At 40.2% G+C, this 20,889-nt stretch overlaps 1 long non-coding RNA gene across 1 annotated transcript; it reads right to left on the bottom strand.

The window, feature by feature from the left end:
- Positions 1-3,998: 3,998 nt before the first annotated feature.
- LOC309835578 lies at positions 3,999-9,957 on the bottom strand. The gene is made up of 4 exons (XR_014298027.1): positions 9,853-9,957; positions 6,850-6,978; positions 5,139-5,429; positions 3,999-4,027 (listed from the first exon to the last, which is right to left on the bottom strand). It is a non-coding gene; the product is annotated as an uncharacterized lncRNA (long non-coding RNA).
- Between the last annotated feature and the right edge of the window lie 10,932 nt (positions 9,958-20,889).

Below are 20,889 nucleotides of genomic sequence, written 5' to 3'. Positions count from 1 at the left end.
ATAGAACTTTCATTTATATTCAATCGTCTTAGTAGCTTGGCAACACTATTAAATCCTGAGTTTAGTCTTCAGCTTGTTCTGCTCCCTCACTGCAGGCAATAAGGGACTCTGCAAACCACAGGCTTTCTGGCAATATTCAATTGTTTCTTAACTGCCCTCAACTTTTCATTATGCCTCTATAGGTCATCAGTGCAACTTAGTAACAACCAGGCAATTCTGCTAGTTTTAGCAATTGGACTGCCATTTTGTGCCAGAGCATCTGTGCCCCAAGTCTCATTGGATCCAATCCCCAAAACACATCTTACCTCCTGCTTTCCTGCACCACTCCTGCAACCAACAGTGTCAGCTGGATCTTCTGGGAAGCAGACACCCAGATGGAGGTAAGAGTGCAAGAAGCATATGGGATAAGTGTACGTGATAAAGGGGGATGGAAGAAAATTGGGCATGAAGGGCTAACTATGATGCAAACCTGACAAAGTCTCAGTCAACCCAGTTAGTAGCTCCAAGGGTAAGGAATATCCCCCATTGGGCAGATATGGTCAGTCATTGGCCGAGGGCTGTCCGGGAAGCTGAGGTGACTCTGAAGTTGCTAAGAGCTGGAGAATTGTCAGTTTACTGCCTTTCTTGCAGCTGCACAGCAAGTTCTCTCTTGAGGGTCATCCAAGCAGACCTCCATGCTGCTACATCATCCAAGTGCCAACGTTTATATTTCCTTTCTTTTTCTTGACCTTGTTGACTACAACTTCCAGACAAATGTTAGTTAGTGGCAAATAGCTTTCTCTGACTTTTTTAATTTGATGGTAAAACCTCAAGAGTGTCCCCTATAAGCATAATTTGGCTATTGGTTTTGGAGATTCTTTATCATGTTAAGGAAGGGTCATCTATTTATAGCATAATTAAGGCTAGTTATTAGGAAGGAGTGAAAATGCATGCTCAGCATCTGCTAAGATTTTCTCTTTTTGAGCTGTTGATGTAATAATACTAGAGTTCTTAGCTGTCTGGTTCTTGGTTCTTGTCTTTTAGTTTCCTTGATTTTATCCTTTTACCCTGAGCATTCTCTAAGAAACTTCTCTCTCTCTGGTCCTTTCCCTAGTCAGGTTACCCTTCTCTAGCCCACAGCACACAGATCTCTGTAGCTACCTGCTTGGTCATGCTCCTGTGACTAAAGGAACTCAGTAATTGAGGCTCTTTCTTTATTTTTTAAAACTCTTACACTTATCCCATAATTTAAGAGCCCTAGAACGATCTCTAGCTCAAATCCAGTGTCCCTATTTATTCAAATAATGCCTTAATGTCAAAATATGCAGCAGAGAGTTTTCCTACCACAAATTCTATTCTACACTGTAGGTGCCAATCCATGCAAAATTATTGACTTAATCACTTACAGTATAATTTATATAAAATAGACCAAAAGAATAGTCTGCTCTTAGAGGAAATAAGGACTGCCTTCTCTCTTTTCTTACCACCCAGGAATTTTCAGAATATCCTTTCAAAAATCAGCACCACCTTGCCCTTCCACACTGCATGTCTGGATGTCTCAATATAATATCCTATAGGAAGAGCACAAATGCTTAGAGATAGCATTTCTATGTACTATTACTACATTCTAATCTATTATGCACTATTACTACATTCTATTTCTTCTATTAGAGAAAATGGTTAAAATTTGAGACTTGTGGCATTTATTACTCTATTGTCAGCCATTTTTTGGGTCAGGTTGCATGATCTTGATATTGTTCCTGGGTTTTTAATGGTCCTTCAGAGCCTTTACTGTAATATCAAAAAGGGTGGATCAAAATGGATGGGAAATGGGCTCCTGACAGAGCAGATTCAGCTCCAAACAGCACAAATGTCCTAGCCTGCCTGCTCTTTAATTTTTACCCAAACCATTTGATACATTTTTTGATAATTTGGATACATGACCTCCTGTCATAGCCTCTTCCTTTATGCTGCTAACATAATCCTATTATCATTCTGAGAATGGCTTCAAGGAGCCACTAAGCTTTTGGGGCAATTACTACCATGAGGAACAGCTCAATATCAATTAGATCAACACTAGGATTGCTGCTTTTCACAAACACTCTTCAGCATTTTGATAGCAAATACAGAGCAACTCTATAAAAAGGTTAACTCATTTCATTATTTAATGGAGAATTTTGCAATTAACTCAACCAAACAGAGTCACTGGAATACAGTCCCACACAAAATTAAATATTCTACAAGTTCTACTATGCCAGAGACAGAATACTATCAAAATTGGAGCCTAGCACCAAGGCCAGACTGACGAGGATGCTGGTGATAGAACTATGCAGAAAACAATGTCATTGATCCACCCAGACCACTTCAGACCCTTCCCACCATTTTTGAATGTCCCCTCACTAGATTCTGTGTGCTTTGGCTCCCAATGACCAGCACTCATGTGTGTTCTTCAGATGACAACCCTCATGGTACTGGAGTGGCTTTCCCTGCATGGGCAGAGAGCCAGGAGGGCCTGGCATTTATACCTCAGTTCACAGCCCCACCACAGGGAGTCATTGTCAATCAATCTGAATAGTGGGTGCAAGGGTACAAAAGCCCAACTCTTCTGCCTCAGGTAGGAAAATTCTGAGGTATAAGGTATATCCCCGAGTTCTTTTGTGGATCAGGCAAAGCTACCCATATTAGTCAGAATTCTCCAGAGAAACAGAACCAATAGGATAGCTAGCTAGCTAGCTAGCTAGCTAGCTAGATAGATAGATGATAGATAGAAAATGATAATTTGGATCATTTGATTATGAAGGCTGAGAAGCCCCACAATCTGCCATCTACAAGTTGGAAACCCAGGAAATCCAGTGGTGTAATTCAGTCTGAGTCTGAAGGCCTGCCTGAGAACCAGGGGAAATGGTGGTATAAATCCCAGTCTCAGGGCAGAACAGATGAGATGAGATGTCCCAGCTCAAGCAGTGAGGCAGGGAAAAAGGAATGAATTCCTCCTCCTTCTGCCTTTTGTTCTATTCAGGCCTGCAGTGGATTGGGTGATGCCCAAGTTGCATGATCTTGGGGAGGGGAAATTCTTTACTGAGTCCACCGATTCAAATGCTAACCTCATCCAGAAACAACCTCACAAGTACACCCAGAAATAATGCTTAATCTGGGCCCACTGTGGCCAGTCAAGTTGCCACATAAAGTTAACCATCACGCCACCTCCATCACCTCCAAAGGACTCTACCTGAGATCCCAGCCTTGCTTGGCTTCCTTCCCTGCCCTGCCCTGCTTCTCCTTCTCCCTTCTTCCAGGGACACCTTCTTAACAAAGCACTTACACACAGACCCTCATGTACAATCTGCTTCAAGAAAACCTGACTTAAGATAAACTGTTAATAGTTTTCCACTGAGAGCCATTTGGCCCCGGGAAGTGGGAGGCTGAGCTCACAAGAAAAGGTCATATAGCACCAGCTGTGGGGTGAAGGAGAAGCTGGGAACCCAACTGAGTCTGATGTCTCTGATCAAAAGCCAAGAGGAGAGAGTTCATATTGGAGAGGAAAGTGAACCTCACCTTCTGGGTTGAAAGAATTTATACATTTAATTATCTTATTTTAAAAGGCCCATGATCTCAAAATAAGCACTGTAAAAAGCCTTCCAGCTGGCTGACTAAACACGTGTATTCACATCTCCTCTGTCACAGTTTGGGCTTTCTGGGAAGCAGACTTGGATTTCGAGGTTAGCATGAACAAGGTTTATTAAGGAATACTCTTGGGGTCAACATCTGTGGAAGGGAAGGGAAGAATAAAATAGACAGAGGGAGAAGCTGGGGTGGGTGAATTCTCAATGTAGGCCTCTGCTGACCCCACAGGAAGCTCTGAGGCTGGGTGGTCTTCTGAATTGTAGCAAGTTGGCTGAAAATGTTGAGCCTTGAGTTGATGAGTCATTGGTTGAAGGCTCTCCCAGGAAAGGCGCCAGCCTTGGTCAGCTGGAGGAATAAGCCCTTCAGTCCTGAATGGGATCTTGACAGCACACACAGCATCCTCTACATCCTTCCTCACAAAATCCTATTGAAATAACAGGCAAAATATAAAAATGGATTTATAATGAAATCAAATGAATCTGGAATATCAGGAGAGGTATCTCTAGCAAAACTGAACAAGGAAAACTTTCTGGAATAAATTGGTGAGAAAGGATTGCTAAAATTGCCCAATAAAATGAAGAGACTGAAGTGATTTTCAGGTGTCAGAGAAATATCCCAAACAAGTCCCAAAATATCTCGGGCAGAGCCCTAAATAACCTGAACATTAGAAGCAGCAATGGGTGAGTGAGAATGCATGCCACAGGCATCGAGCTGGGTAATTAACTGCAGAGTGAAACAATTGAGCCAGCCCTGCACTTTCCAAGAAGCCAGGGAAATCAAGTGCAGAAAGTAGTTCCAAAAAATGAATGGGGGCCAGGAAGTAGGGGAGAGCAGTGAGTAATAAACTGAGTTAAATGCTGCTGGAGATTAAATAAGGTCTAAAAATTCAGCGCCCCACTTTACAGGTAAGGGAAATGAAAAAGAAAAAAAGATTCAATGACTTGGCTGAAGTTCACACAGCCTCTTTTGCTTCTTTCTTTTTTTTTAATTTCATTGAAGTATAGTTGATTTACAATGTTGTGTCAATTTCTTCTGTACAGCAAAGTAACTCAGTTATACCTATATATTCTTTCTCATATTCTTTTCCATTATGGTTTCTCACAGGATATTGAATATAGTTCCCTATACTATACACTAGGACCTTGTTGTTTATCCCCTCTATATATACTAGTTTGCCTCTGTTAATCCTGAACTACAATTCCTTCCCTCCCCTACCCACCCCGCCTTGGCAACCACAAGTCTGTTCTCTACATCTGTGAGTCTGTTTTTGTTTTGTAGGTGTGCTGATACAAATCAGCTTCTTTTTTTAAAATACAACTTTATTGAAATATATTTTACATTTTATAAAATTCATTCGTTTCATGTGTACAATTAAAAGACTTTTAGCAACTTTACCAAATGGTTGCTACCATTACCATAAATTAATCTAAGAAAACGTTTATCACCATTAGATCCCTCATGTTCATTTACAGTTAATCCATCCCACCCCTAGCTTCAAGCAACCACTAAACTACTTTCTTTTTATATTAACTTACATTTTCTGGGCATTTTGTAGAAATGGAATCAAGCAATATGTAGTTGTTTGTGTTTGGCTTCCATCACTTAGCACAATGTGTTTGTGGTTCAGCCATGAAGTAGCAAGCAGGTGTCAGTAGTTTCTTCCTTTTTATTGCTGAGTAGTATTCAATGGAGCATCTTCCAATTTTGTCTATCTCTTCATTAGTTGATGGACATTTAGGCTGTTCCCAGTTTGGGCTATTATGAATAATGCTGCTATGAAAATTCATGAGTCACACAGCTTCTAATTGCATTACTGGAATACAAACCTAGACCGTAAGAAGAAAGTTCACATTCCATCTTATGCTGCTTGGAGTGAAACAGCTTCCTCTGATTTATTTTCATAAAGATGTCTTCCTGTTTCAGTCACTGGGCCATGGAGATTGTGCCACGTTCAAACTCACCGCTGGCAGACCCACACCACTAGCCCTCCATCCACAACAGGACATGAATGAATGCCAGGGTGGTGCCACTTAGGTTTCAAACTAAAATCCCCAGAGGCAAGATAAATGGAATTGATGTAGGTAAAGTCCATAGACTAATACCTGAACCATGTGTAGTATTTGTTATTATGATTAGTATCCATAAAGTTATGGCTGACTTAACTTTTATTTTTTGAGATAGTAGCAAATTATTTAATTTTGCTTAGGTAAGAAAGCTGTTTCTTATTTATGAAATTATAACAGTTAATAACTATAAATCATACTAAGTATGAAATCTGTGCATTACCATTTTAACCTGCTATAAAAATGTTAATAATAAAATGTGGTTATAACTATAGACTGGTGAAGAATAAAACTGCTCAGCACCCTTCTTCTGAACCCTGTTCTCCTCCTGAATCCTCTATATCAATCGTTGGCATTCCCATCCACCCAGCCACCAAGATAGAAGCCAGAGAGATGTCCTATAGCTTCTCCATCTCTCTCATTTCTTCTATCCACCCAATTAGTCATCAGGTCTCCCCTCTCTTCCCTCCTTCCCACCCTACTGCACCTGCCATGTCCTGCAAAGGTCCAAACTCATCATTTGGCATCGTCTACATTGTAGACTCTAAAAGATTTTCCATGATCTGGCCCCACCTCACCTCTCCAGGCTCATCTCCCACCCCTCCTTGCCTTGATGTTTCAGAAACACCAAAGCACTTGTAATTCCTCACACACACTTGTTCTCACAAATTATTCTTTCTGCCTAGAATCTCCAACAGTACCTCAATCTGCTTTTTCAGGTCCATAATTTAATGTTAAACTCAAGAACCACTAGGCCCAAAATACCTTTCTTGACCCCCAAAACCTGGATCAAATCCCTCTTCTCTGACTCCTCAGTCCCCAGGCATGCCTCATCCTTGCATTGACCACTTTCTAGTGTAATGACCTCTTCATGGGAAGTTCCAGAGTAAGACAATTCCCAGTTCAAATCTGGCTCTGACACTGACTAGCTCTGTCACTTACAAGCTTGCGATCTTGAGCAAGCCCGTTACAGTCTCAGTTTTCTAACCTGAAAAATGGGGTTATTTCATCAGTGCATATTGATTCAGTAGATCCTTGGACAGATGAGTGAGTGGAGAGAAGAATGGGGGTGTCAACCAACTACTCTTTCATTGATTACAGTGGACATCCGGGGAGGTATCCGAGGGTTTCAGGATTATTTACTTGTTTCTTGGGCACATCACACTCATCTTTCTGTACCTACCTGAGCCGTCTTCGTACCTCCCTCACGCCCAGGCTGCAGGCATCCTAGGCAGCCTCTCCAAACTCTGGGCAGGAGTGGAGTGGTCTGCACCCCTTCATACAGCACTCAGCTCCATCCGTGCATGGTTTTCTGAATGTAAGAAACTCCTTAGAGAAATAATCTTAGTGTTTTGCTTTACTTTTCTTTATGGAACAAAAAAACAAGAAATATATATAATAGAGTTGGGGGAGGGAGAAACCTCTCTTTCCTCAGAGCTGAAAAGGACAAGTGACCATAAAATGAGAACATTCAACCCCCAGCTGAGAAATAAAAACAGAGAGAGGGCCATTAGGCCCAGAGTTGTCACCTGTGTCCCTCCCCTTTCTGGCTGCTCATGGGCAGGAGGGAGCTCAGAGGGAGCTAAATGGCTCTGCTCCCTGTGAGGTAGGGCCCTTCTGCTGCTGGCCGGCCTGGCCTGTTTTTTTAGTCGCTGCTGTCTTCTCCTGACAGCAGCTCTGCAATGGGAAGGAAGGACACCCAAGCTGTATTACTGCCACATATCTATTCATTCCTTCCAAAGGTAAAAAAAAAAAAAAATAACAATTCCAAGAATTTCCCTTCCAATCTACATTCTTGGCAAACACATTTTTAATAAGATAACGTAAATCCTGCTATGTACCAAACTTGTGTTTTCCTTTGACAGTCAGCCACCCGGCCCATTTCATACAAGGCATCAGACTCCATCTCCCAGTGTCTTGGGTTCGCTTGGTGAAGTCTAAGTGTAATATAAAATATTGCCTCTAAAAATGTGTATACTGTAGTACAAAAATGGACAGATGTTTCCTAGTGAGTAATGAATACTATTTTTCTCCAGTTTTCCTAACAGGCTAAAACTAAAAACAAACACACATCTATACATACACTAGACCCATCTCAATAATAAGAATGTAACTGACAGTCCAAAAATTTTAGAGGTCAAAAAACAGACTTTTTTCTCCTTTTATTGTCTCTTTTTATTTAGACAACATCCAAATTCTTCCTCTAAGCCACTTAACACCATTACTAAAATTTCAAACTATTGTAGAATATATATCTACACATTTGCATGTACATATATATGTGTATGTATTTATATGTTTACATGTATATGTATGCATACACACACACAATGTTCTTAGGAAAAATCAGTTCATTGCATTAATTAACCTGTTCAAGACAGGTAAACTGAAGGGAAAGGGGCAAGCTGGGACATTTTGATCCTGCCTTACATTCTTACACCATGCTTGAAATGGGACCTCAGAGAAACACAGAGTGTTGGAACCAGAAGTTCCTTCAAGATCAAAGGGCAAACTCCTTTCACCACTGAGGAAACCAGGGCCCAGAAAAGAAAAGTGACTTCCAGACCACACAGCCAGATGGCAGAAGAGCTGTAAAAAACATACATAGATTCTAATAAGACAACTCCTGGGTGACATGGTTATGAAATATGGGGTAGAGAGAGGTACCAGTCAGCCTCTCATCTGGAAGAAAGTTCCTTAAAACCTTCAAGACAGAAAGTTCCAAACTCAATAATCTTTGGACCTGATCATGGCATAGCAAGTAAGTACCAGCACTAATGTTGGCAGGGGTCCATGAGCAGAGTGTGTGTGTGTGTGTGCGTGTGTGTGTGTGTGTGGTGTGCGCAGGCACAGCCGGGAAGGGGGAACTCTGCCCCATGAATGTGGTCATGAAGGGCAAGCCTTGCCCCAGGTTCCTCCTATTCTCTTCTTACCCTCTTCCTCTGCTACCATTTTTCTTCTTTCTTCTCTTATCCTACCAGGTACCTAAACTGCTCCTCTGGGCTCCCTGTCTGCACATGGTCAGTCTCAGTCCAGGGACTTCAGTGACTCCAACAACTATCTCATATCAACAGTTCAGTGATATAATTTGTGACACCATGGCCTAATGTTTAAAAGACCTCTTCAGTCTCAAAAAAAGGTTGGGGAGGGCAGGATCATGACATCATATGATATGATATTGTTCAGTTAATCAGCATTAATTTTTGAGAATCCACCATAGTAGAATGTCCTAATCAATTGTAGAAAACAACAGTGGCAAGAGGCCACAGTGGGCACTGGGCTTGCACTTGCTCCGAGGTGGAGGTGGCACTCTGGAGCTCACAGAGAGCTCTGAAGGGGCAGAGAAGAGAGGGAAAGGGAGAGAGGGGAAGGGAAGAGAGAGAATTCACTGAAGAGCTCCTTTGCACAGGTGACAAAGTGGGTGCTTTATGCATGCAACCCCAATGTCAATCTGAAGAAAGACCAGGAGTAAAACAGCACAAATTCTTCCATCTCATAAAAGCATTACTTATTATACACATGAAATTAACAAAATCATTTAAATGTATTTGATGTTTAAAGAATTTCAGTCACAAAATTTCAATTTTTTTCTATTCTATTACATCATTTTTTTAAAGTGGATTAAATAGGTTGCAGTTCAAAGAAAGGTTAGATTCTGTCACTAGCCTACAAAAGTTTTCAGAGAAAAACGATGCCTCTCAAAACCGATCACATCTAGACTATATATTTATTTGTCAAATCTGTGCATTGTGAATATTACTTCTACATTAATATTTCTGCACACAATATATTTTTCACAGAAATTGTCATGAGGTCATTAAATCCTACTTAAGGCTTCCAGAAATGATACAGAGAGAGAGAGAGAAGATAGGGATAGATAGATAATCTTAGATGTGAAGGAGAGGCAAAGGGGCAGATTTTTATTAAATGAAAGGTGAACTAAATGTTTTCATTTGAAAAAATATATAGATATTAGCCATGTAGTAAAACCCTTAGACTTCAGATCTAAATTACACTTACACATCTTTGTGATGGAAGAAATTTTCACATAGTACGGTATGGGGAAATCATTCTGGCTTATATAAGATTTGGCTTGAACATTACGCTAACTAGAACAGCCTGTCTTATGACTTGTCTAACATACATTATACATCTGCTTTAATCATTAAAGAGAGAATGCATTTACCAGATTGTTTAGAATGTCCACTTTGAAGATAATGATAAATGTCCCCCTCCTCCTATGGCACCAATGCTAGTACTCCTTCAAAGACGAGGTTTCCTTCTCAGACACCAGGGTCATGCGGACTCACTGTGTACATGCTAATCTGCCTCTTTTGAAACCTTGGAGGAATGTACCCCTGTCAGGTTTGATGTTTGTTCTTTGTTCTGACAAGTCACTCAGGCATCCAAAATGGAGCCAAGTGGCCACTGTGGATATGGTTTCAGACACATTCCTTCATCACCGAGAACTTGAATTTTCTGAACTGTATCAAACTCAAGGTCACTACCAGCCATTTTCAAAAAAATATCTGCTGGCAGATGCCACTGCAACTTTATAACTATGCAACCATTTTGGACCCCAATCAATCCCTGCTTAACAAGCACCCTCACTTCTTGCCAGCTCCAATTCTAATTCCTCACAAAGAACTTATGTAATTTTGTGCTTTTTGCCTATACAAGCCTCCTCCATTTTGTAGTCTAGTGGAACGCAATTCAAGTGCTTCTTGAATCTGTCTCCCAGGCTATAGTTCTCAGTTTGATTTGAATAAAATTATTTTCTATTCCTGTTATAAATTGTTTATTGATTATTTCCATGGATATTTGTTATAAGAACTTGATAAGCAAAGGTACTGAGACCATTGTTCTCTTAAAGTCCTGTAATCCTAAGAAATAATTCCAAATAAATTTTAAATAATGGAGATTTCATTTTTCTACTTCATACTGAAGAGGAGAAAGGGGAAGAAGGTTAACATTTATTGACAGCTACCTGATACCTAGTGTTAGATACTTTAGAACCATTATTTACTTTCTTTTAAAGAGGTTCCTATTGAAATCAAAATTATGATCATTTGCAATATCTCCATATCAGTTTTCAAATTATAGCAAACATTGGAATTAGAAACTAATTTTAATGATTATAAATATTGCAAAATAAAAATATATTTTGTTCACAAACCTAGTGCCCTTTATATCACTAAAAAGCACCAGAATATTTGAAGATTTTGATAAACATATCAAATTACAGGCAATCCATTGCAACAATAAATTAACTGCACCAAAAACAAGGACTGAATTTTCTTCCTGGTGGGGGGGAGGAAACTGACTTCTTTTTTCCCTTTCTATTAGTTTTTTGAAGTAATAAAAGCCTATTAATATATAGTGACACATTTCGATGTGAAAAATGCAGGCTGTGCAAAGCTTGTGGCTCTCACTGAACTAACAATAGACCCACATTGCACAGATGGGAGTTCCCTTCCTTATTCACCTCATAAATGTTAGGAGTAGCACACACAGCTTTTTCACTGTAGATGAACACTTGGTAAACACTATCATCGAGACCTTTAACTTGTGTGTTTCCCTAGGCTTGATGTAACTAAGTTTGTAGCTTTGATCTGACAAGAGTAAGAGATTTTTCATTGAATACATATATCCCCATAATTGTAGCACATTCTCAGTGGTTGTTCTCAGCACATGGTTAGTTGTTAGTTTTTGTTTCTTCTTTTTTTTCTTTTTTGTTTTAATTTCAAGAAAAACTAATGAGTTTCCAGGAGCAGTGTGAGTGCTTTGGGGCTGAATGTGATTTAAAACCGGCAGTAAAAGAAAAAGAAGACAGGGAAGGTAGCTGGTTAATTGACCTTTATTGTGCCTTCTGGTTCATTTAGAAATGGAAATTAAATTAACATGATAATTCAGTCCTACTGTGTTAAGGCTGCTATAAACCCATTGAGTTTTATGGCCATTGATTTAGCATTTTTTTCTATTAACTGGCTTTAATTTTCAAAATTGTCATGCAGGTTCTGAAAAGTGTTTCATCCGCTCTGGTTCCTCCAAGTTACTAATGTGTAGCCTTTCCTTTAATAGTAGTCACTTAATTATTCAAGCACAGAAGGCCCAACTGCCCTCAAATGCCTGAATTAATTTAGAAATTAACCCCACTGAAACTCTTTTTAAGAAGTAAGGAATGTTCAGGGATAGTAAACGTCAGTGAAATTTCCTAATGCATATATCTAATTTTTTAAATATTGTACCTTAAAACTAATCCAGGCAAATGAAGAGAGAGGAGAAGATTTTATGTTGGTGTTTCTTTTTACGGCTTCTTGATAACATGAAAGTCTTTTAAAATGCAGCCATTCCTTGTAGTTCATTTAGATGCCCAAACGTCTTTTTAGCTACTAGTTTAGAATTACGAGCAGTCAAAATTTCTATTTTTGAACTTTTAAAAGGTATCAATTTTTACTTAAAGTTAAAATGATTTTCTTGATTCTCTCTTTAGCAGATGTAGGTCTTAAGTATATAGCTCACAGAGCACATTTTTAATTACTAACTCAAATATTAGTTTTATTTTGAAAGTTATTGACACTTGAGGTCTCAGAGAGTTTCAAAAGGATTCTTTAACTTAACCTCATAGTATTTCTGCAAAGTAGAAACATGATAATTTTACCTTTCTGATTCTTTACCACTAAAGAAAAAGAAGGTAATTGATGGGCCCACAGACCCACAACTAGAACACTAGGCCTGCAAACAGTGCTGGACTTTCAACCTCAGTTTATAAATTCAAAGAACTGATGAATGACTCTTTTTTGACTAAATTGTGAACACTTTTTTGTTATTTTCAAATGGTATGTTCAATTAAAATACCTCAATTTTTTAAAATGCTGCATCATGGCTGATCTGTTTATATTAGAGTCTAAATGGCTGTTTTTATGTGTACTTTTGATAGTTTTAACAATTGGAAATAGTAATTAAAGACCCTCAGAGCATCTGAAGATATTGCTGTTGGAAAATGGCAGATAAATATTTTACTCCCTTCTGGGCAAAGTTAATCAGGTTCTTCATTATCCAAGCACTTTTGCCTTAGATGATGTTTCCACTCCAAGTCAATGTTTTCCCAAAGTTACATATACTTCCTGGTTTAATGAACAGCTAGTATAATACCTAACAGAAAATGCATACCTATAAGAAGAGGTGTATTATTTCCTTAAAAGGAGAGCAAAAAATGGGCGTGTGAAGAAGTGCTGGGGTGGAAAGGATTTAGAAGCACATGCTAATAAAGATGGTGGAAGGAATGCTACCAGAAGATCTTTTGTACTTCCTAGTATTAGTAGAGCATCTTGCACCCAGAAGACTCAACACATAAATTTTAACAATTGCAAACACTTAACTATACAGCACTGACTGTGTGCCCTGCACTATTTGTTCTAAGGATCTTATATGTATTTACTCATATAATCCTCACACAAAGTGAGTACAGCAATTACCCTTCCCACCATACAGATAAGGAAATAGAAGTGTTACTGAAAGTGGGGGTCTGGTTGCTCACCACTCTGAAGCCAATAAAGAGGCAAGGTTGGTGGAAAGGAAAGTTTGCTTTATATCGGAGGCCAGCAATGGTTGGGGTGTGGGCAGGGGCAGACTTCTGTACAAAGGCCGACTCTCCCCACTGGCGATCAGTGGGCAAGAGCTTTTATAGACGGAGGGAGGGGGCTACATGTAGAAACAGCACAGTCAGCTCTGACAGTCTTCTTGAAATTATTCGTGCCGTGGTCTGATCAGCATCATCTTGATTGTTTTTAGTTCTGGGGTTGATTTTTCCCATTTCTTTGAGGGCAGCTCTCAGAATTGTGGCAGCTTATGTCATGGCTGCAGTCTGGTCATCATGTAGTTAACTTCTTCCACCTGGTGGGGGTTTCAGTGTCTATCAGATAGCTCAAAGGATATGGCTCAGAATATTATCTATAGCCCTTGAAGAGGAACAAAATGTCCTTCACTTTGCTTAATGACTAATCTATTCTTATTTGGTCTTGTTTGACTGTTTTCCTCTGTTTCTGCATTTTCTCACTTCTCTGATTAAATGTATTGTTTGGCTAAAGTTTTTTCACAGACAAAAGGCAGGCTGAGGGCTTCCCTGGTGGCACAGTGGTTAAGAATCCGCCTGCCAATGCAGGGGACACAGGTTCGATCTCTGGTCCGGGAAGATCCCACATGCCGCAGAGCAACTAAACCCATGCGCCATAACTACTGAGCCTGTGCTCTAGCCCGTGAGCCGCAACTACTGAGCCTGCATGCCACAACTACTGAAGCCCATGTGCCTAGAGCCTGTGCTCCACAACAAGAGAACCCACCGCAATGAGAAGCCTGTGCACCGCAACAAAGAGTAGCCCCCGCTCGTCACAACCAGAGAAAAGCCCGGGCGCAGCAACAAACACCCAATGTAGTCAAAAGTAAAATAAATTAAATTAAGTAAATAAATTTATTTAGAAAAAAAAAAGGCAGGCTGAGTACATGGTGGGGGACAAAGGAGTTAAGCAGCTTATGCAGGGATTTGAACTCATGCTGTCTGGCTATTACAACCTGCATTGAATGACTGCTATACTCTTGTATCTGTTGATTTCATTTGACATTCATTCATTCCCACTCATGAGGCCTGATAATTTGGATCATTTTGGACTCATCCCTTGTCATTTTTCTCTTTCCTGCATACCTCCTCTCCATCCCCATCCCTCACACCCTGTTCATCTTAAATCCTAGAATCCTATCAGTTTTTATTCCCCAATCATGAAATCTAAACACATTCCCTTGAGGAGAATTTATAAAGTGTTCAATGGTGCTAATATTTCTAAATTTGAAACCCCTGACCTCTGCTCTGAGGGTAAGAAGCAGAATGAGCGTGAAGGAGGGAGGATGAGAGTGAGTGCAAGGGGAGAAAGAGCACTCCAGCCTCCTTTTCCTGTGTTTTTTATGGCTTTGGGTTTACACAATTTGCTGGAGTAGCTTTTGGTTTCTTTCTCAAGCACTGTGCCTGCGATGCAGGAGCTGCCAAAATAGAAGTGATTCATCTTTCTCCTTTTCACAAACTGTGTACCTCATACTTACCTCTATGATAGCACCTATAACACTTTACTCCTTACACGGTGGTCTCCTTTAGATTCCCAAAATTTGGACTCAAAGGGTTGTTGATAAGGACTGTAACTGACATAAAACTATATCCTGAAAACCTTGAATGATGTCTGGCTCGTTCCTCTTCAATAAATGACTGATGACTGAGTTAGTGAATGTCTGAAATAAACCAGCCTTCACCAAGAATAATAAATGAGAGTAGAAACCATGTTCTAGTTATATCTTTTCTAGAAAAAGAAAGTTTGAGGAAATGTAGCAATATCAGTGTAAATAAATACTAATGTTTACTAATTTTACACTTATTTTAAGAAATAAATGTTTATTTCTGATAAAGAACCAAGATGGCGGAGTAGAAGGACGTGCTCTCACTCCCTCTTCTGAGAACACCAGAGTCACAGCTAGCTGCTGGACAATCATCAACAGGATGACACTGGAGCTCACCAGAAAGTGTACCCCACATCCAAAGACAAAGGAGGAGCCACAATGAGATGGTATTAGGGATGCAATCAGAGTAAAATCAAATCCCATAACTGCTGGGTGGGTGACTCAAAGACTGGAGAACACTTGTACCACAGAAGTCCACCCACTGGAGTGAAGGCTCTGAGCCCCACGTCAGGCTTCCCAACCTGGGGGTTTGGCAATGGGAGGAGGACTTCCCAGAGAATCAGACTTTGAAGCCTAGTGAGATAAGATTGCAGGATTTCAACAGGACTGGTGGGAAACAGAGACTCCACTCTTGGAGGGCACACACAAAGTAGTGTGCGCATTGGGACCCAGTGGAAGGAGCAGTGACCCCAGGGGAGACTGAGCCAGACCTACCTGCTAGTGTTGGAGGGTCTCTTGCAGAGGCAGGGGGTGGCTGTGGCTCACCATGGGGATGAGAACACTGGTGGCAGAGGTTCTGAGGGGTGCTCCTTGGTGTGAGGCCTCCCGGTGTCTGTCATTGGTCCCACCAAAGAGCCCAGGTAGACTCCAGTGTTGGGTCGCCTCAGGCCAAACAACCAACAGGGAGGGAACCCAGCCCCACCCATCAGCAGTCAAGCGGATTAAAATTTTACTGAGCTCTGCCCACCAGAGCAACAGTCAGCTCTACCCACCATCAGTCCCTCCCATCAGGAAACTTACACAAGCCCTTAGATAGCCTCATCCACCAGAGGGCAGACAGCAGAAGCAAGAACTACAATCCTGCAGCCTGTGGAACAAAAACCACATTCACAGAAAGACAGACAAGATGAAAAGGCAGAGGGCTATGTACCAGATGAAGGATCAAGATAAAACCCCAGAAAAACAACTAAATGAAGTGGAGATAGGCAACCTTCCAGAAAAAGAATTCAGAATAATGATAGTGAAGATGATCCAGGACCTAGGAAAAAGAATGGAGGCAAAGATTGAGAAGATGCAAGAAATATTTAACAAAGACCTAGAAGAATTAAAGAAGAAACAAACAGAGATGAACAATACAATAACTGAAATGAAAAATACACTAGAAGGAATCAATAGCAGAATTACTGAGGCAGAAGAACGGATAAGTGACCTGGAAGACAGAATGGTAGAATTCACTGCTGTAGAACAAAATAAAGAAAAAAGAATGAAAAGAAATGAAGACAGTCTAAGAGACCTCTGGGACAACATTAAATGCAACAACATTCGCATTATAGGGGTCCCAGAAGGAGAAGAGAGAGAGAAAGAATCAGAGAAAATATTTGAAGAGATTATAGTCGAAAAGTTCCCTAACATGGGAAAGGAAATAGTCACCCAAGTCCAGGAAGCACAGTGAGTCCCATACAGGATAAACCCAATGAGAAACACGCTGAGACACATATTAATCAAATTGGCAAAAATTAAAGGCAAAGAAAAATTATTGAAAGCAGCAAGGGAAAAATGACAACATACAATGGAACTCCCATAAGGTTAACAGCTGATTTCTCAGCAGAAACTCTATAAGCCAGAAGGGACTGGCATGATATACTTAAAGTGATGAAAGGGAAGAAACTACAACCAAGATTACTCTACCCAGCAAGGATCTCATTCAGATTCGATGGAGAAATCAAAAGCTTTACAGACAAGCAAAAGCTAAGAGAATTCAGCACCATCAGACCAGCTCTACAACAAATGCTAAAGGAACTTCTCTAAGTGAGAAACACAAGAGAAGAAAAGGACCTACAAAAACAAACCCAAAACAATTCAGAAGATGGCCATAGGAACATACATATCGATAATTACCTTAAACGTGAATGGATTAAATATTCCAACCAAAAGACACAGGCTCACTGAATGGATACAAAAACATGACCCATATATATGCTGTCTACAAAAGACCCACTTCAGACCTAGGGACACATACAGACTGAAAGTGAGGGGATGGAAAAAGGTATTCCATGCAAATGGAAATCAAAAGAAAGCTGGAATAGCAATACTCATATCAGGTAAAATAGACTTTAAAATAAAGAATGTGACAAGAGACAAAGAAGGACACTACATAACAATCAAGGGATCAATCCAAGAAGAAGATAAAACAATTATAAATATATATGCACCCAACATAGGAGCACCTCAATACATAAGGCAACTGCTAACTCCTTCAGTCTTCAAGGGTTTACCTTCTATCCAGTTTCTCAGGGAATAAATCTCACTTTCTTCCTCACACATTGTTTACCATGGTTTGGTGTTTTATATTCTCCTCAAGTCTTTCATAAATCCTTTTTCCCTACTCGTAGCAGAAAACAAAAAGTAAAGGGGGGGAAGAAGGAAGGAAAAAAAAGAAAGATTTAAACCTTAAATTTGTACAATGTTGTATGTCAAATATATTCAACTAAAACATAAAAAAATAATAAAGGAATAAAAAGCATCATCAGAAAATTACTTATACCCACTTCTAACCCTGAAATGGTCTACTTTATACATGTCTTCAAAAAACTCATCCTCCTTCCCAATAACACTATAATTTTCAGAGAATGTTTTATACCCTTGCAGTAGCAGAATTCTAGAAATTTTTATAACCTGATCCAACTTTCTGGCACAAGACATTTACTTTATTACTTTGTTGAATATTGAAAATGGATATTCAGACAGAATATATATTTTTTCACACAGAGTTATATAATTACAGTAAAAGCTTCTCAAAACAGAGTCCTGAAAGAAAACCTTGTCTATTTATCCTATAGCATCTTGGTGTCACCAGTAAGTCCTGGGAAGAACATGTAGTCTGCAAGGACAGAGCAGAGGAGTAGCCATTTCAAGAGCTGGGTCAAGCTGAACACATTACTTCTTACATTATAATCACTGAATCAAGGAGAAAATTTAATAAAAGGATAACTAAGAAATAGAGCCAAATTTGGAAGTCAGGAGAAAACAAATTATGAATCAAACTGTGGGACAAGGTGAAGGCATGCATAGATGAAAGAGAAAAAATCAATAACAAAGGAAACTAAAAGGAAGCAGTGAAATGAGCATACATGCATATATTTCCTAGCTCTACCCATCAAGAGGGCATAGAAGTAATGATACCCAGTATCAATGAGCACAACCAACTCCCAGTTCTCGGTTTCTAATACCATTCTCCAGTGAAAGAAAGCAGAGCTCCTTAGAGAAATGAATGATTCTAGGACTGGGACAGAATTTACAAAATGAGAATGGAGTATCCTGTAAAGCCAGAAGTAAAGAAGTGCTTAAGAAACAAAAGGACGGGAGCATAGTGAAGGGACAGAGAAGCCAACTGAAAGAGCTCCCAACTGTTAAAGTTGGAACAGTTTAAAGAACAAAATAATGTAGTACTGGCTTATAACCCAAAACAAAATAAATATCCATGGGTTCATGTTAACATTAAAAAAATGATGGAGTAAATAAATAAATGGAGAAGAGACAAACCTCCCACACAGAAGAATTCCAAGTAATTTATGTAGGTACTCCTCCACTCAAAAAAGTAAAGTTTAACACCCAACTTGTATGACCTGTGCTTAGTGGCATACTTCCAAATAGAGTGTAAGAAGGGGGAGAAAAAATAACTTTACTGGCAAACACTACCTCAGCCAGGTGATCAAGTTAATATCCACAGTGATAAATCATGTTGATAGTATTTACCTTTGATATTATGTGACAAGAATGGCACTTTAACTCTGAGGTCTTCCTCCCCAAAATCTATTACCCCAGTCTAACCATGAGAAAAATATCAGAAAACCCCAAATTGAGGCACATTTTGCAGAATACCTGACCAGCACTCCTCAAAACTGCCAAGGTCATCAAAACTAAGGAAAGCCTGAGAAACTATCAAAGGAGGGGGCCAAAAAGACATGATGACTAAATAGAATGTGGTACCTTGAATGGTATCCTAGAACAGAAAACGTATGTTAAGGAAAAATTAGTGGAGGCCAGGGGGCTTCCCTGGTGGCGCAGTGGTTGAGGGTCCGCCTGCCGATGCAGGGGACACGGGTTCGTGCCCTGGACCGGGAAGATCCCACATGCCGCGGAGCGGCTGGGCCCATGAGCCATGGCCGCTGAGCCTGCGCATCTGGAGCCTGTGCTCTGCAATGGGAGAGGCCACAAAAAAATTAGTGGAGGCCAAATAAACTGTGAACATTAGTTAATACTAACATACCAATCTGGTTCCTTAGTTGTGATAAATGTACCATAGTAATGTAAGATGTTAATAGTAGGGAAAACTGGGTGATAGGGTAGATGAGAACTCCCTATGCTATCTGTGCAACTTGTTTGTAAATCAAAAGTTATTCTAAAATAAAAAGTTTTTTTTTTTTTTCAAAAGCAATAAATAAAAGGAAGTAGTAAGAAGCAAGGTACAGGCACAGGATTATACACTTAAGCCCAGCATCTAAGTGCTTGAAAACCGAGCATCCTTCAGACATTCCTGTTCTGTCAGTCTTGGTGCGTCTCAGTGGGCCTAGAAAAGATGTATGAAGTAGTTAAATTAGCCTGGACCCATGGCGACTTTTAAAAATACATATTGGTTGATCATACTGCAAAATCAACCACAGTGCAGACATACCTGTTATATTTTTGACTTCCCATATCATTTCCTTTGTCAAGGAGTCCTACCTTCCACAGGAGCTTGCAGATGACCTAAGCATACGACCAGTCACAATGCCCTATCACCCTGGGCACAGTGGTTGTGTAACAGAGAAGAACAAACCTGACATACTGGATGTGTTCCTTTAGCTCTAACCTTTGTGTTCTGTTGCCTGTGCTTAGTCATGCTGGCTCTGCACCTCCATAAAAGAATGTGGCCTAGAGCCTGAAATATACACAATAGCCCATTCTCAAGGCTCTAACTCCCAGGCTTGACCTTTAAAAGTATAATACTTTTTGGGCTTCCCTGGTGGTGCAGTGGTTGAGAGTCCACCTGCCAACGCAGGGGTACACGGGTCCGTGCCCCAGTCCGGGAAGATCCCACATGCCGCGGAGCAGCTGGACCCGTGAGCCATGGCCACTGAGTCTGTGCATCCGGAGCCTGTGCTCCACAACGGGAGAGGCCACAACAGTGAGAGGCCCGCATACCGCAAAAAAAAAAAAAAAAGTAAAATACTTTTCATTCAGATAGAGATAAAAAGAATAACATTTGTCTTGTTGGAGGTTTGCAGGAACATTGTGACCAGATCTAGTGGGACAACTACAAGAACAAAGGATTATCACATCCCCTCCAGGGTCTGGCTGGCACCAAGAAGTTTGTAACAACCAGCCACAGTCCCTCTCCTTTTAGTATAAAAGAAGCCTGAATTCTAACTTGGGTAAGATGGTTCTTTGGGACACTAGTCCATGATCTTCTCCATCTGCTGTCTTTCCTAATAAAGTCGTTATTCCTTGCCCTAACACCTCATCTCTTGATTTATTGGCCTGTCATGTGGTGAGCAGTAAGAGCTCAGACTCGGTAAAATTTGGTCCAGGAGTGAATGTGGAACCCAAAGAGCCAAGCATAGTCATTTTTGGTGGATTGGTGTAAGTACTCAGTATCCTTCTGAAACGGTGAGCTGTATTAAGCTATGTAAACCTAGAGGTATGAGGACCATCTTTTCCAATGGAGAGAGCTTGCTAGATAAAACACCCCAGAGGAACAAAGAAATAGACATGGGAAGAGAGAAATTTCTAATGACATCAT

This window comes from Grampus griseus, assembly GCF_964374135.1.
Source record: "Grampus griseus genome assembly, chromosome: 17".
Classification (NCBI taxonomy): Eukaryota; Metazoa; Chordata; class Mammalia; order Artiodactyla; family Delphinidae; genus Grampus; species Grampus griseus.
Note: the sequence above shows the minus strand (reverse complement) of the source record. Positions and strands in the feature narration are given on the sequence as shown.